This window comes from Suncus etruscus, chromosome 2, assembly GCF_024139225.1.
Source record: "Suncus etruscus isolate mSunEtr1 chromosome 2, mSunEtr1.pri.cur, whole genome shotgun sequence".
Classification (NCBI taxonomy): Eukaryota; Metazoa; Chordata; class Mammalia; order Eulipotyphla; family Soricidae; genus Suncus; species Suncus etruscus.
Window position 1 is genome coordinate 4,256,762 of NC_064849.1, and position 13,975 is coordinate 4,270,736.

The window sequence follows — 13,975 nt, forward strand, 5'->3', positions numbered from 1 at the left end:
CTCGGCTGAAAGCCCCATGTCTGCTCTCCAAAGGGTTCCTGTATCTCTTAGCGGTAAGGTCCCTTCTTCCCCTTGTCCTCCTCCCCAAGACCTCCAAAATGTGTCCCCTGATCTCCAGGGCAGACACACACATGTTGGCTGCCCAGGCACTGCAGGGCTGAGGCATCAGTGGGTGACTCGGAGTGGAGCCCTACCCCACTCTGTTCCTATACTGAGCTTTGTCTTGGGGCCAGGGGAGGCTCAGGACACCAGGCAGGGCCAGGGCCACTTGTCCCTCTGACAGGCCAGTCACCAGCCGACAGGAGGCAGGAGGCAGCGGAAGGCGCAGAAACAACACTAACAAGGCCATTAATCTTTCATTAAGTTAAAGGGATGAAAAGGAATCACTTAAGTCCCCTCCTTCCTTGCCCCACGGCCTGTTACCCCCCGCCCCACCCCGCTGACTTCAAAGGCAGCGAGGGGAGGCCTGGCACCGTCAGGCCAGGCTCTGGCACCGTCTTGGTTTCCTTCGAAACAAAGAGCACCGAGGACTGTCCCAGATGCATGTGGGGGCAGGGACAGCCTTGGCAGCTGCCTTAGGGACCATTCCCCAGCATGTGCAAGGTCCAGAAAGCGGGGGCCATGCCCACCCGCTGCTTATCCCCTCCACCCCCAGGTCTTCTGGCTCCACTCTGGCAGGAGTGGGGACATTTCAGGGATGGGTCAGGCCCACTGGAGACCCTCACCTGCAGGCTGGGGGTGCTGGCATTGAGCCACCTGCTGTCCACTGGGCAAACAGTTAAGAAGAGTGAGTGGGGGCATTGGGGAGACCTGACAGCAGCTGCAGGGTGTATGGCACAGCTCAAGGGCAGGGCAGGTGCAAATGGTGGGGTGGGGAGAACACCAGAGAGAGAGGGAACAGGAGGCAACAGACAGCAGACAAAGGGTACAGAAGAGATGGAGCAGAGGGGACAGAGAGAGCAGGGACAGGGGACCAAGGGTGTTGGAATAACTGGTCTTCATCCTATTCAGTATAACTCTTTCTGTTGGTACTTGTCACTCATTGGATGGAAACATCCTTTGAATTGGTCCCTTCCCCTACCTTTTCTCCACCCCAGGGTGTGGTCTTGTACTCCCCAATAAAGACACCACCACCACCACCACCACTCTGTCTCAGGGAGAAACCACTTGCGGTTTCCACAGCTGAGCTATCTGCTTCTTAGGAGAGGAAGGCTTGCTTGTGGAAGTTCCTGAACCTGTTTTATCTCCTTAATCATGTGTGGATTATTTTCTGTGTTGGCTTTTGCTTCCAGCCCCTGAAATTGGAACATGAGGCTTCCACTTCACAAGGGGACAGAATAGATAGTAGCAGAGGGAACAGAAGGGAGAGACAGGGGACCAAGGGGACAGAAGGGATGGCGGCAGGCGAGACAAGGGGTAGGAGAGAAGAGACAGAAGGTATGGGGGACAGAGAGCACAGAGACAGGGCTCCACTGTGCCCCCAGAAGCTCTGCAGGATACCCCCACTATGACCCAGCAGCCTCGGGGAGGAATCAAGAGCCCACATGGGGGACAGGGAGTCTCATAGAGCTGGCATATGGCCTGGCTGGGGGTTACTGACCCAGAAGCAGGAGCCCTGGTCCCTTCATCTCTGAGGAAGTTGAAGCCCACAAGGGAACCCCTGATCCTGTGCCCCACACAGTGGTGCAGAGCAAGGCTGGAGGCTCTTGAGAAAGGATGGCAAGGTGTAGGGTGGGTGCAGGAGAGGCCTCGTGCTCTCAGGAGGGGCTGAGGGTGGCTGCCTTTGAACTGGGGCACCGTCCCCGGTCAATGCCCTCTCCCATTACAGGCAGGATGAAGATATCACCGTCAGAGGGGAAATCAGGCCTCTTTAATAGGGTGTTAAAAAATAAAACAGTGGGAACAGTCCCTTCCCTTATTTAAAAGTTAGGGGCCGGAGAGATAGCACAGTGATAGGGCGTTTGCCTTGCATGCGGCCAACCCAGGAGGGGCCCGGTTTGATTCCCAGCATCTCATGTGGTCCCCCAGCCTGCCAGGGGCAATTTCTGAGCACAGAGCCAGGTTTAACCCCTTTGTGCTGCCAAGTGTGGCCCAAAAACAAAAACAAAAGTTTAATTTTGGGGCCAGAGTGATAGCACAGCCGGAAGGTGTTTGACTTGCATGTGGCCAACCTGGGTTTGATCCCCAGCATCCTATATAGTCCTCCAAACCTGCCCGAAGTGATTCTGAGCCCAGAACCAGGAATCAGTAACCCCTGAACACTGCCAGATGTGACCCCAAAACTATACACACACACACACACACACACACACACACACACACACACACACACACACACACACACTTAACTTTACTTTCATCCATTTATAATCAGGGCTCCTCAGGAATGTTTGATTCCTGACAAACAAGGATAAAAGTCCTGGGCCCCCCGTGCTAATGAGATGATGGAGCAGCAGGGATTGGGGCTTTTAATTACTGCGGAGAGGCAGTGTGGGCGCGGGCAGGATTTTCTACTGCGCATCTAAGTTGTAACTCCGGGCTCATGACAATCCTGCTGTGCTCCTCTGCCTTTGATGATCACTCATTTTTGTCCCCCGAGACCCTACAGACATTTCTAAGCAGGAATCCTGGGGGGTGGCAATTATTGGCGTAACCCGGTGCCAGTTTCCCCTCTCAGGCGCTCAGAGCAGCCACGCTCCTCGGCTTTGTCCCGAGAGGGAACCAGCGTCCAAAAAGGCTCTGAACTGGCCCCTCCGATGAGCAGACGCGCCCGCCAGCTCGGGTCACAGGCCCAGTCCTGCTAAGCAGCTTAATTGAATTGATAGATTTCTACCCCCCACCCACCCCCTTTTCTTTTCAAAGTCAGGCTGAAAAAGAAATTTTTTTTTAATTTTTAAATCCCTTTGTAGAGATGGATTCTCCATGTCACTTTGAATGATTTCTATGTCTTTCTAATAATCAACTCTCTGTGGCTGTGGCAGCTCCCTGGGCTTTTCAAGATGGCCTTTGGGTCCGCTGTGTGAAAGATAGGGAGGGTGGAGAGGGAGGTCACCTGGCCTTATCCTGACCGATGCGGGAACTTTGGAAAGTGGATTCCTTGAACTCTCCCGTCCACATGCACAGGCATGCATGTCATTCTCCCCACTCTGCAAACTCAAAGCTTTAGAGGCAAAATCTGGCTTCATGGGCCAGAAAGATAGCACAGCAGGGAGGGTGTTTACCTTGCACGGGGCTGACTCAGGTTCGATTCCCGATATCACGTATGAACTCCTGAGCCTGCCAGGAGTAATTTTTATGTTTGTTGAGACCATTGTGAATTACAAGTCTTTCACAGCTGAATTTCAGGCGTTTAGTGACAGTGAATTAGGGCCATTCCCCCACTAGTGTTGACCTCCCTTCACCAGAGTTCCCTGCACACATCCTTTACCTCCACCCCTAGCCCTCAGGACTACCAGTGTAACAGGTCCATTTTGTGTTTAGCTTGTAATAGTTTGGGTCCCTTGATTTTATTGTCATTGACTTTGGCTTGGGTATTTAGATCTAATCTTTTTTTTTTTTTTCCCTACTCAATGTTCCTGAGACTACTTGGCCCTTAGGCCCCATCCACTTTTTTTTTCTTTTCTCCTCAATTTGTAGGAAGACATAGAAATATGAGACAGAACAAAATAATGCAAGTTCTATGGTTCTATGTAAAAGACAGAGCCCCTATCTAGAATATAACTAAAATTAAAAGAAGAAAAAGAGAGGCTGGAGAGATAGCACAGTGGTAAGGTGTTTGACTGCACGTAGCTGACCTAAGACGGACATCAGTTAGATCCCTGGTGTCTCATATGGTCCCCCAAGGCAGGAGCAATTTCTGAACGCCTAGCCGGGAGTAATCCCTGAGCGTCACGGGGTGTGGCCCAAACCCCACCCCCAAAAATAAAATAAAATAAAAAGAAGAAAAGAAAAGAAAAAAGAAAAAAGGGGGAGGGGCAGATGTGGCTTTTTTTTTTTTTTTTTTTTGCATAGGCGCAGTGATGTTGGGGAAATTGAAAAGAAAATTCCATTGGGCTAAGAAATACAGGCCAGGAGTAATTTTTGAATGCAGAGCTGGGAGTAACCCTTGAGCATTACGGGGTGAGGCCAAAAACAAATAAACAAATAAAAAACTTTGGCTTCAGCCACACAAACTGGAGCAGACTCAACCTGATGCATTCGATCACCAACGCAAATCCACACCCATGGGCCAGCCTACTCATCACCTACAAACTAGCTGACCTCACAGAGATCCTGCTCATCAACCTGCCCACCAGCACTCACCCAATGCCCAACCGGGGAACAGGCGGATCTGGGATTGCTCACGGCATTATGAGGTGGGGAGAAAGAGTCGGTTGACCCGGTGAAAGAACAGCGTGACCTGAGTTCGCCGGAACATTCATACCCCAGACTTGGGGACCTTAATTAATTGATTGATTGGTTAACTGGTTAATTAGTGGGGGCATTAATTCCCCAGACCAGACACCTATCTCCAGTGACAGTAAAGCCTGATGCAGAGAAAAGCTGTAAAAGAGAAAAGAGTAAACAGCTTAGGTTGGAGCGATAGCACAGCAAGGAGGGCACTTACTTCTTACCCGGGTTGATCCTCCCGACATCTCATATGGTTCCCGAGCCTGTCAGTAGTATTTCTGTGCACAGAGCCAGAAGTAACCCCTGAGTACTGCTGGGTGTGGCACACACCCCCCAAAAAAGGCAAAGCAAAACAACAAAATAGTAAATGGCTTCTTCCCGCACAGCACAGCACAGCACAGCACCTCCTGAGAATTCAACTACCACACCTGTTAGAATTTTTACTTTCATCAACAACTTGAGTGCCTTTGAAAATACCCCACCTAGGGACCGGAAAGATAGCACATCGGGAGGGGAGAGTATTTGCCTTGCCTTGTGAGCGGCTGACCCTGGATGGACCTGGGTTCGATTTCCAGTGTCCCTTATGGTCCACTGAACCAGGACTAACACCTGAGCGTCATCGGGTGTGGCTCAAAAAACAAACAAAAAAATACCCCACTTAGAGCAGGGGAGATAGCTGATAGGGCTTGGAGAACAAGCATGCAGAACCCAGGACTTAGTACCTAGTACCTAGTTCCCCAAAACTGCTGGGTATGGCGTCAGTAACATCACATGAGCCCTGCTACCTCGTGGAACCAGAATTGCTGGATAGGCCCTGGGTCCCCTGCACACTGATTGGGATCCAGGGTGTTTGCTCTCAAGCCCTATTCTTTATCAACTATGTTCAACAGGTTCAGTGCTGCCCTTGACTTAGCTGGATTCTGGGCAGATGCCCATGAGAATCAGCCTGTCCTTGTTCCAGAACCTGTCGCAGCTGTGGCACCATGCAGGGCATTTGCCCACAATTGAAATGTGCCCTGACCTCAGTGCCACCCTGCATGGCCAATTCTGCCCTGGGATCTCTGAAATGATCAGACAGGGGGCTGGGGGTGGGGTGGACAGAGGAACCTCGGCTGCAAACAGGGGCTGCTTCCTGTCTGCTGGCCCAGAGAAGGTAGGTTTCTGGGGCCTGCATGTTTTATCCTTAACAGGGCCCTGGGCAGATATAGCCTATGGGCGTCCACTCTGCCAGTTTTTCCAGCTTCTACTGGCCTAGCCCTGCTGCCCTCTCACCTCTGCTGTCCTCTCACCTCTGGCAGCCCTAGCAAGGTGCATAGGGCTCAGGGGTCAGCATGGACTCATCCTGGAGTGGCATGGAGGAACGAGGCCAACACAGTGGCCTCTGCGGGGACAGGGACAGAGAAGGGAGGGTTCTAGCCTGTCCACAGAGGCCCTGGTTTGGGCAGTGCTGTGCTTCCCAGAACAGCCTGTTCTGGCCCAGCCCTCAAAGTTATTCACTCTCCTTAGCATGCAGCCTGGAAGTCAGGGGGATCCCTTCCAGTGGGGCAACCATGGACCACACATGGGGTAGATGCAGCAGGTAAAACCCATCTCTGCTCCCATGAGCACCCACATCTGTTTTATATCCCCTCTATGAGCTTCCTGTGATCCTGGGCATCCACCTCATTCGAGCCGTTCATGGGAGCAGGAGATGAACTTCCCTCAATGTCTTTGTGGGGTGCCTCAGCTTTGAAAGACTGTTCCCTGACCCATCTTCATTTTCCAATATCTGCACATCTGTAATCATCTGTAACATGAAGTCTCGTGCCTGGGGGGCCAGGACCCCAGTCCCAGATCAGCTGCCACATGAGTCCCCAGTCTCACCTTCTTTCCTCCCTCTGAACCCCAAGTCCTTCCTTCTTGGGATGCTCCTTTGACTATGGAGCTTGGGCGGGTCTGGGGGAGCCCTAAGAGGCTAGTGCAGGGACTAAATTCACACCCAGGTGCTTCCTCCTTGCCTGCACCCCCTAACCTCCAGGCCCACAACCATGTGGACAACCCAGCAGGCAAGTAATGAAATTCACGTACCAGGGGATCAAAGAGAAATGGGGACCACTGAGGTGCCTTCTGACCCCCTTTGGCCAGAAGTCTGGGCACCCGTGCACGAGGCTAATGGCACCTCTCAGGACAAGGCTCTGAGCTGGGATGAGGCAGATGAGCCAAAAAGGGACACAGGCTACTTTGCCCTGTCAGAGCCTGCCTCACTGCCACTCGGCCCATCGCAACCTCCACACTCAATTTCCCCCCTCGCTCAAGCATCACTTCTGGGTCTTTCTAGCTGGATTTCGATGGCAAGGTGGGAAGCAGCGGCATTTGAGCTCTGTCCTGACATCGGGACACACAGGGCCATGGGTACCTGCCACCAGGTGCCATTAATACAAGAATTGTGCCAGCCCCACAGTCCCCAAGTGCCCGCTGTGTTTCTGGTACCATGGCAGCTGTCCCTGCAGAGAACAGCTGGGGCTTTGGAGGGCATCTGTTTCTGTTTCTGGGTTTCCACCACAGTGCTCTGAGGTACAACTCCAGCAATGTTGGCTCTGGGCCTGGTGAGCGACTGCTGCAGCCCATCGAGGCTTCCTGAGCACAGGGCACCCGAAGACCCCCAAAATGCACGTCCCTCCAGACAGGGCTGTGGGCAAAAATTGCAGCTGCTCCCTCACACAGCCTCTTCCAGCTTGGAAATGAGTCGCGCTTTTACCAAACATGCAGCATTTGTATTTTCAGTTTTACTCCTCTAAGAGACAGCCACAGACAGTGACAAATACATAGTGTTTCTCCGTGCCCCAGAGAGGAGGTGTTTTATATGTTGCACCCTCATAGATCATCTCCTGGGGTTGATTAATTGCTCATAGGTAAGCAGCATAAATCTCGTAGTGTCTGTGATGTTTATTCCCCAAAAACACTTGATTTTCATTGCGGAAAGATGATTTGTTTCAAAAAACAGAGAGAAGTGCCAAGACAGACCTGAAATATAGCAACAAATACTGTTCCCTTAAGAAGACTTTGATATGTTTCTACAAACGTCACATGAAGGAATTTGACCCTAGTACAATTTTTTTTTAAAAAAGGGGGAGTTTCTTCCCCTGCAGAGGAACCCTGCCAGTAAATAAACACAAGTGACCCAATTTAGCAGGATATAAATTGTGATCGTTAGTGACAGAAATATGGGCTGATTCTCATGGAAAATGTCTCCACTTCCATATTATTTTTAACATAGAGTATTTATTTATTTGCTTCTTTTTACACAGCTCTCAGAAGGACCCTGAGAGCCTGGGGTTTTATAAATACCTTTGTGGAACTATAAGTCAGTGCAGTGAACGCCCTTCGTTTTTAATTTAATTAACTTAGCAATCAATTTTTCAGACGGGAGTCACTCCTAGCTATGTTGTCAGGGATCACTCCTGGCAGGGTTCAGTGGACTCTATGGCATAGTGGGGATTGAACTTGGGTCAGCAGCATACAAGTTAAGCGTTCTACCCACTGTACTTTCTCCCTGGCCCTTGAAGACCAATTGACAACTCAGGACCTTCACTGTTGGGGGTTATGTTGCTCTCATAGCAGGAAGGTGGATGTGGCGCAGGATGGGGGTCTAGGTCAGAGGCTGATGAACAGAGCCTGGTGCCCCACCAGTCCCGGTCCTGGGGCCCAGCCCAGTGGCTTCCCCTACCTGTCCCGGTGCCTTTCAAAGGCCTCTGCCCAAGCCAGGGCGAGGCTTCAGGCTCGGAGTGAGTAGCAGGATGGGTGACACTTCAGTGGCTCAGGCTCAAAGCACCGGCCTTGGGAGCTGGGAAAAGGGGAGCTTTCAGACCCTCCTTTGCTTTTGGGGGGCAGGAGTAGCTCAGAGACCAGCTCAGCTCCTGGAATCTTCAGGGCAACCAGGAAATCCTGGCTCAGCCACGAGCCTGTCTGCGGATTAAGGGCCAGCATTTCAGAAATGATTCTAAGCTTAAGAAAACAGACTTCAGCAATTACTGCTTCCTTCCCAGCGCAACCAAATTCACTGCACATTAGGGCTTTAAAGCAGAGATCTGAGGGTTACATCAGCTCTTTAATCCTGCCTGTGGCTACGGGGCCTTCCTGCTCCTGATGGGAAGGGCCCCAGGCCAGCAGCTGCTTTGAAGAGAGAGACAGAGAAAGAAATAGAGATACAGACAGAGATAGAGAGACAGACAGACAGAAACAGAGACAGAGACAAAGAAAAACAGAAATAGAGAGAGACAGAGAAAGAGACAGAGACAGACAGGGAGAAACAGAGACAAAGAAACAGAGAAAGAGACAGAGATAGATAGAAATAGAAATATAGAGATAGAGACAGACAGACAGACAGAAACAGAGACAAAGAAAAACAGAAACAGAGAGAGACAGACAGAGGGAGAAGGAGCAAAAGAGAGTTCTGTAGATGGGAAAGAGTCCATGATGGCTTTTTTTTTTTTTTTTTTTTTTTTGCTTGATTTTGTGTTTCTAGCCCCACCCAGTGGTTTTCGGGCCTGACCCCTGGCTCTGTTCTCAGAGATTTCTCCTGGTGGGATTTGGGGACCACATGGGGTACCAGGGATAAATCCGGGTCGGCCTCAGGCAAAGCAAACACCTTTCCCTCTGTTCTCTCATAAGCCAGACTCATGAAGAAGACACAGGAGCTGCAGGACTGTGAACTTGGCTCGGGGCAGCTCTGGGGTCAGCAGGAAGTGTGTTTGCTGGTCAGGCGCTGCTCGTTTTGGCTCGGGGCTGCTGTCTAGCTGCTGCAGAGACAAGCTGGGAAGTACCCCGTGCCCATAGGGACAGGGCGGAAGGGTTCTCAGGTGGCTGCAGGGACAGGGCTGCGGGGTGCATGGGCCTGCAGGGAAATAACTTCAGTCCCAGCTGCTGAGGCCAGTTAACCCATCTTTTATCTCTCCTCTCTCCCTCCATATCTCTCTCTGTCTATCTATCTACCTATCTATCTCTTTCTCCTCAAAAGTATTTATTTCTGCTTCAAAATGTTGCCTTTCCCTTCTCTTCCCGTCTCTTTCCTTCTCTTTCCTCCTCTCTTTCCCACTCTCTCTTGTCTCTCCTCCTTCTCTCTCCCCTTCCCTCTTCTCTCTCCTTCTCTCTTCCATTCTTCCTTTCTCTCCCTATCCCCTTTTCCAGTTTTTTTTTTTTTTTTTTTTTTTTTTTTTTTTTTGTCCCCGTCTCTTGCTTTTGTCTTCTGGAGCCTGAACAAAGCTTCCAATGAAGGGCCATGGTCGCTGGATGGAGCAACCCCATGACTGGCCCCTTGTCTGTCTCAGGCCTCTCAAGGGCAGATCAAGGTGCCCAATCAAGGTGCCCACACAGCCCTGCCCCCATGGCATGCCCATGGCAGAGGGACTCCCCAGGGTCAGCTGGTGCCCACGGAAACAGGAAGCACACTTCTGCCAGGGAAGGGCTCTGGCAGGCAGGGAAGAAGCCTTTTCCTCAGGTCCTTCCTCCCCACCCCCTATCCCAGGAACCCCCCCCCCCACATTTGCCTTTACAGCAGGAGTGCCCCCTCCAGAGAACCTCGACTTCCTGTTTACTCTGGGACATCAAATGCAGCGCCTGGGACGTTCCCTTCTGTCCTGTGCTTCATCGGAAAGGAAATGGCTTTGACTCAACATGGGAGATAGAAAGGAAACAAACTGTGAAAAGAAAACAGGCCCAGACACACACACACACACACACACACACACACAGTCACATGTTCATCAGATACACAGACACATCAGAAACAAACAGACACACAAGTCACGTCAGAAACACAGTCACAACAGAGATATAGTCACACACACTCAAATCAGACACATAGACACACAGTCATATCAAAAACACAGTCACACAAAGTCACATCAGAGACTCACGGACACACAAGTCATATCAGAGATACATACAGCCATAGCCACACATTCATATCAGAAACTCCACATTTTGGTAGAAGCAATGAGGAGGTAGGTGGTGAGGGTGCTTGGGAGGGAAGGTGGCTGGTGGTGAGGCTGGAGCTGGAACACTGTACTTATAAAGTCACTGTGCCTACATTTTTTTTAAATAAAAATTTCCAGGGAATGGAGTGATAGCACAGTGGTAGGGTGTTTGCCTTGCACGCAGCCGATTCAGGACGGACCTGGGTTCGATCCCCAGCGTCCCATATGACCCCCCGAGCCAGGAGTGATTTCTGAGCACAGAGCCTGGAGTAACCCCTGAGATCACAGGGTGTGGCCCAAAAAGCAAATAAATAAATAATAAAATTCCAAATATTTTTTAAAATCCCTCCACCCCGAGTGGCTACTGTCCCTGAGCCTTGTGCCTGTGGGAGAAATGTGAGTTTTCTGGAGGGCATAGGGGACAGACTCGTGGGTGAAAGTAGCTTCTGGAAACTTCTGTGCTTCTGGACGCTGACTTCCACCAAGAGGTGGTGCCGGTCCTCACCAAAGCACCCTGATGAGCCCAGAATTAATGCCCAAAGCCTCAATATTGGAACAATGAGGCACCCTTCCCCAACACACTGGGCCCTAATCTCCCTAGGAAACCAGGGGTTTTCTGTCCACCCCATCCCACATTGATGGGACATCCAGGGCCCCAGCAGGATAAGCCTGCTCCAGCCATGGGGTGAGCAGCTCCGAGGCAAGGTGGAGCAGGGACCACGAGCACTGAGGCTGTGGACAGAGCAGGAACATCAGGGGCAAAGCAGGGAATTTGGACTTGGATAAAGAGCAATTAGTTACTTCTCTGTATTTTAGGCTCATATCTAAGAAACTGCTCCTTACTTGGGCCTGAAAAGTCTTCGTAGTTGTTTAAGCTCTGGGATGTAAATCATTTACATCTGGGAGTTCACTTTACGGGGGGTGAGTGGATCAGGCCACATGCAACAGTGCTTGGGGTCACTCCTGGCAGGCTCAGGGGACCACATGGGATGCCAGGGATCAAACCTGAGTCGACTACATGCAAGGCAAATGACCTCCCCACTGTGCTATCACTCGGACCACACTGTTTTTCATTTTGGACCATGCCTGGCAGGATCACTCCTGGCTACAGAGCCAAGGATTAAACCAGCAGTACTCAGAGCTTACTGCTATTGGCTCTCCTCGGGGATCACTCCTACAGGACTTGGGGGCCATATAGGCCTGGGAAGCAAACCCAAGACATGTACCTTACCTGCTGTACTATCTATCATCTCTGCAGTTCCCTGTTTTATTCTTTTAAACATAAATCTCCAACACCATGTGTTGAAAAAAACTTTTCCTCCCTCCACCATGAATTGTCAGCTGCTTCTGTGGATTCCCATGACACTAAGACAGTGCCCTTGAACTAGGGGGTCTGCCCAGTGTCCAGGTGACCACAGCTTTACACTCAAGGGAATTAGAAAACGTGGACTTTTCCAGACTGATTTGATTATTCTGGGCCTCTTGCATCTTCACCTAAGTTTTGGAATCACCTTATTATCATCCTGTGCCAAGCAGTTGGGTGGAAATTGCCTGAGAAGTGTTTGTTGCGAGGACCTGGGGCAGCCTGTGGCGCACACCCCAGTTCTTCCCAGGTGCAGGGAGTCTCTGAATATCTTTCTGGTATTAGTGCCCCATCTGCTGGCCAAACTATGGAACAGCTTCCATATCATTGTGGAACCCTTCCAAACAAACCCTCCAGTCCCTTAAATGCCTTAAGCCCCAACTCTCCTCGGATCAGTTCTGGTCTCCAGCTTCTCAGATTTCTCAGAGAGTCAGAAGCACTGAGTTAGAGTCTCTCTCTAGGTAGTGGAAGATTCCAAACTCCAGTTTCCAGAGCGAGTATTCTCTGGGCCTGGGGGGTTTTCGGGGGCACCACCAGCCTAGCAGATGTGGGCAGCCCAGCAACTCCTGAGGGAAGTCTGCCCTGACCTGGGTGTGTGGCTTTCCCACCACGTAAGCAGGTCCAGGAGACTTTAATATTCTTCACTCTCACCCCTGCAAGGCCTGAAAATCCAGGTGTTTGCTAGACAAAGGCAGCATGTAAACAAGCCCCTAGCTCCGACCACAACCCCCTGCCCACCTTTTATGCTTGCAGACCTGTGAAAATCAGGAAAATATTTCATCAACTCCTAAGGCAAGAAAATAATTTTTTAGGGGCTGGAGAGATAGCATGGAGGTAAGGCGTTTGCCTCTCATGCAGAAGGTCGGTGGTTCAAATCCCAGCATCCCTCTGCCTGCCAGGGGCGATTTCTGAGCATAGAGCCAGGAGGAACCCTTGAGCACTGCCAGGTGTGACCCAAAAACCAAAATAATAATAATAATAATAATTTTTTAAGAATGAGTATGGTGTAAGGGATATGGCAACTGCCTTGAGTGCAGCTAACCTCGAACACCGACCTCCCACATGGTCCCCCGAACCTGACTTCTGGCTGAAGAAAATAATTTTTTACATTACTTAGGCTAGCCTGTTTACACACTTGGGCTGGAGCAATAATAGCACAGTGGTAGAGCGTTTGCCTTGCTCTCAGCCAACCCTAAACAAACCCTGGTTCGATTCCTAGCATCCCATTGGGTCCCTGAGACTGCCAGGAATAACCCCTGAGTGCTGCTGGGTGTGGCCCAAAAATAAATAAAATAAAATAAAGCCACACCTGATGGTGTTTAGGGCTGACTCTTGCCTCTGTAATTAGGGATCACTCCTGGTGGGCTCAGGGGACCCTGTAGGGTGCTGGGCAAACTCCCTACATGCTGTACTATCTATTACTCCAGGCCCAATTGTATCCACTTTAAAATAGAATATTATAAAATGCAAATCAAGTAGGTTTATAAAATATTATAAAATGCAAATCATGTCATTTTACAAAATGTTATAAAGAACAAACCATGAGTTTCTCAAGGACAGGAGGGACACTTCTGCAGCCTCCACTGGCCAGCACACTGCCAGCTAAGGACCACAGTCTATACTGCCTTCAGAAGAGTTACTGCATTGTGGCCAGATATAACTAGTCAGAGGATTATCACCGCCCAGCGTGACAGGAATTTCTACAGCAGCTCCATGACTCCCTTTGCTCTGCGAGCACAACGCATTTACAGTTTGATTGGGTTGTTTCTCAGCAGGAGATGAAAGCCTGCCACTGGCACCATAGAGCAGGCCGTGCACCGTGCATCAGGCATCGGGCACAGCTAAACCGTACCCACCTCATCTGGGACTTGAGGGTCACCAACCACCATACCTGTGAGTCAGAGATGATGGGGCTGGGGTGTCGGCAGAGTCACAGGCACTTAATCAGCCCTGCAGGAGGGCTTCACGCAGGTGGCATTTCTCAAAAGCTCTTGTCAGTTTGGAGAATTGTGCATGATTCACACACACACACACACACACACACACACACACACATCTCCCGTTGGTCTTCCAATGCAATTTAGTATTTGGGGGGGAGGGTAGGTAGGTAAACCCTGAGATCCCATTTCCCTATTTTAACTTTTCACTTTCTGAAGCCTTATGTCCCCTTGGGCATACACCCCACCTCCGGGGTAATCAAATGGAATCAAAGGAGGGGAGGGGAAATTGTATAAATGGGTGAGAACATGACTTAGGGGTTCACCCAGTA